Raw genomic sequence first — 3779 nt, forward strand, 5'->3', positions numbered from 1 at the left:
ATCTTTTTTGGGTGTTAGTTCTAAAAGGTCTTGTAGGTCTTCATAGAACCGTTCAACTTCAGCTTCTTCAGCATTACTGGTTGGGGCATAGACTTGGATTACTATGATATTGAATGGTTTGCCTTGGAAACGAACAAGATCATTCTGTCGTTTTTGAGATTGCATCCAAGTACTGTATATATATATATATGTGTGTGTGTGTGTGTGTGTGTGTGTGTGTGTGTGTAGTGAAATATCACTCAGTCATAAAAAGGATTGAATTTTGTCAGTTGTAGTGAGGTGGATGAATGTAGAGCCTGTTACACAGAGTAAGTTGTTATACAGAAGTTGTATATCAAGTTGTATATGTTGTTATACAGAAGTAAGTTGGAAAAAACAAAAATCTTGTAAGTGACACATATATGTGGAATCTAGAAAAAATGGTACTAATGAAGCTATTTGCAGGGTAGGAAGAGATGCAGACATAAAGAACAGACTTGTGGGTCATTTTAAGGTGGCCGGGAAGCGGCCCAGAGGAGCAGGCGATGGCCTGAGGAGCGAGGGACAGAGTCGCGAGCCATGCCATGCTGACTGGAGCGCCGCACAGCTGCCGCCGCCGCAGCGCCTCCCATGTGGAAACCCTTTGTGGTGGATGCCGGCTGCCCAGGACTAGGGTTTTATCGCCTTAAACGGTTTTAAACCAATGAAGCTGTATGCTCTTTAAAAAGACAGACAGCCCATCATGGGAACTACAGAGTTTGTGGACAAATTTATGTTGGGATCATAGTGGTGTAATGCCCGCAGATTCCTGCAAGGGCCCCTAAGTTCTTAGAAGACTGCTTTGCCTTTTGAATCAGAGAGGTGCAAAGCTCGATAAAGAATGGCCCATGTGGATAAGCACAGAGTCAAGTGACAGCGATTGGACAGAATTTGCGAAGGTATCTGCCCCCAGAACGGCCCCCTGCACCCCTGCCCCGTGGTGGCGCTGCTGGCTGGTAGAGACTGCACCCGGTGGAGATGCCCATCCTAAAGGACCCGGCCACTGTGGCCTTCTGTGATGCACAGTTCACTCAGGAGATCCACGAGAAAGTTTTAAATGAGGCGGTTGGCGCCATGATATATCACACTGTCACGCTCACCAGGGAGGACCTGGAGAAGTTCAAGGCCCTGGAGTGATTGTGTGGATAGGCAGCGGCTACAACTATGTTGACGTCAAGGCTGCAGGTGAACTCGGGATCGCAGTGTGCAACATCCTGTCTGCAGCAGTGAAAGAGACAGCGGACCCAACCGTCTGCCACATCCTTAATCTGTACCGGCGGAACACCTGGCTGTACCAGGTGTTGCGTGAAGGCACGCTGGTGCAGAGCGTCAGCAGATCTGGGAGGTTGCCTCGGGTGGGGGGCGGGGTGCGCACATCCGTGGGGAGACATTGGGCTTCATTGGCTTCGGTCGCAATGGGGCAGGCAGTTGCGGTTCGAGCGAAGGCCTTTGGATTCAGCGTTCTGTTTTATAACCTCTACTTGCAGGATGGGACGGAGCGGTCTCTGGGCATGTGGAGAGTCTATACCCTGCAGGACTTACTGTTCCAGAGCTACTGTGTCTCCCTGCACTGCAATCTCAACGAACATAACCACCACCTCATCAGTGACTTCACTATAAAGCAGATGAGGCAAGGCGCCTTCCCAGTGATCGCGGCCTGTGGCAGACTGGTGGATGAGGAAGCCTTAGCCCAAGCCCTCAAAGAAGGAAGGATATGAGGGGCGGCCTTCAACGTGCACAAGTCGGAGCCTTTCAGCTTTGCTCAGGGTCCCTTGAAAGATGCACGGAATCTCATCTGTACTCCCCACCCAGCCTGGTATAGTGAGCAAGCCTCACTGGAGATGAGAGAGGCGGCTGCCACTGAGATCCGATGGGCTATCAGAGATCACATCCCAGAGAGCTTAATAAACTGGGTGAACAAGGAACTCTGTCACAACAGCTCCCTGGTCAGTAATAGATCAGCAAGCAATTCATCCAGAGCTGAATGGTGCCACATACAGATACCTGCCAGGCATTGTGGGCGTGGCTCTGGGAGGACTTCCTGCTGCCAAGGAAGGGATCATCCCCAGAGGCATCCTGGTGATCCACAACCTTCCCACAGCGGCACATCCCTCCCAAGCTCCCTCTCCCAACCCGCCCACGAAATACGGGGACAATTGAGAACACCCCAACGAGCAATAGCAGCAAGTGATGAAAGGTAATCATTCAGATACACCTGGGACCAAGAGACAGTGAAAAATAAATGAACTAAGAGAAAAGGAATTTGACAGTATTTTAAACTGATTCTGGACATATGCATCATTGACCTTGCAGTGTTACAACTACAAAAGAGCTAGAAGTCGACGTGGCAAAACTGAAGATGCCGTCTGCTTGCCCAAGCACTGAAAGAGACTAGGATATGATTTATTAACGACCAACTTCTGTTATTGTGTGTTAAGTTTTTCATCTGTGCATCAAATCACAAAGAATAAATAGATTTGTTTCCTTTATCAGTCCCTTGGGCATAGGAGGTCCTGTTCAGATCCTTTCTCTAGAATGTTGCATCAAGAGTTCCAAACATCAAAATAAAATATTAAGAGAATAATAATTTAAAAAAAATTGAACAGACTTGTGGACAGAGCAGGGGACAGAGAAGGTGGGACAAATTGTGAGTAGCATTGACATATATACACTGCTGCTGCTAAGTTGCTTCAGTCGTGTCCGACCCTGTGCAACCCCATAGACGGCAGCCCATCAGGCTCCCCCATCCCTGGGATTCTCAAGGCAAGAACACTGGAGTGGGTTGTCATTTGCACCATGTGTAAAATAGATAGCTGGTGGGAAGTTGCTGTTTAACACAAGGATCTCAGCTCAGTGCTCTCTGACAACCTGGAGGGGTGGGATGAGGGGGTAGGAGGAAGACTCAAGAGAGAGGAGAGTATACTTATGGTTGATTCACATTGTTGTACAGCAGAAGCCAACATGACATTGTAAAACAATTATCTTCCAATTAAAAATAAATTTTTAAAAAGTGTATATGTTCATAGGTTAAAAACATTTTAAAGAAAAGCTAACAAATACAACCATACTTTGGAGATATTATGGGTCTGATTCCAGGTCACTACAATAAAGGGTGTATTGCCATAAAGTGAGTCAAATGGATTTTGGCTTCCTAGTGCATACAAAAACTATGTTTACACCGTACTGTAGCCTATTAAGGGTGCCATAGCATTATGTCTAAAAATGGACATCAGCTCAGTTCAGTTCAGGCCCTTAGTTGTGTCCAACTCTTTGTGACCCCATGAATCGCAGCATGCCAGGCCTCTCTGTCCATCACCAACTCCGAGTTTACCCAAACTCATGTCCATCGAGTCGGTGATGCCATCCAACCATCTCATCCTCTGTTGTCCCCTTCTCCTTCTGCCCCCAATCCCTTCCAGCATCAGGGTCTTTTTCAATGAGTCAACTCTTCGCATGAGGTGACCAAAGTATTGGAGTTTCAGCTTCAACATCAGTCCTTCCAGTGAACACCCAGGACTGATCTTCTTTAGGATGGACTGGTTGGATCTCCTTGCAGTCCAAGGGACTCCCAAGAGTCTTCTCCAGCACCACAGTTCAAAAGCATCAATTCTTCGGTGCTCAGCTTTCTTCACAGTCCAACTCTCACATCCATACGTGACCATTGGAAAAACCATAGCCTTGACTAGACAGACCTTTGTTGGCAAAGTAATGTCTCTGCTTTTTAATATGCTATCTAGGTTGGTCATACCTTTCCTTCCAAG

The 3779-nt window shown here is 47.3% G+C and overlaps 1 pseudogene; it reads left to right on the top strand.

The window, feature by feature from the left end:
• The first annotated feature begins 234 nt into the window (after positions 1-234).
• Positions 235-2652, top strand: LOC102399998 (annotated as a pseudogene).
• The last annotated feature ends 1127 nt before the right edge of the window (positions 2653-3779 follow it).

The sequence above is a fragment of the Bubalus bubalis genome, chromosome 4, assembly GCF_019923935.1.
Source record: "Bubalus bubalis isolate 160015118507 breed Murrah chromosome 4, NDDB_SH_1, whole genome shotgun sequence".
Classification (NCBI taxonomy): Eukaryota; Metazoa; Chordata; class Mammalia; order Artiodactyla; family Bovidae; genus Bubalus; species Bubalus bubalis.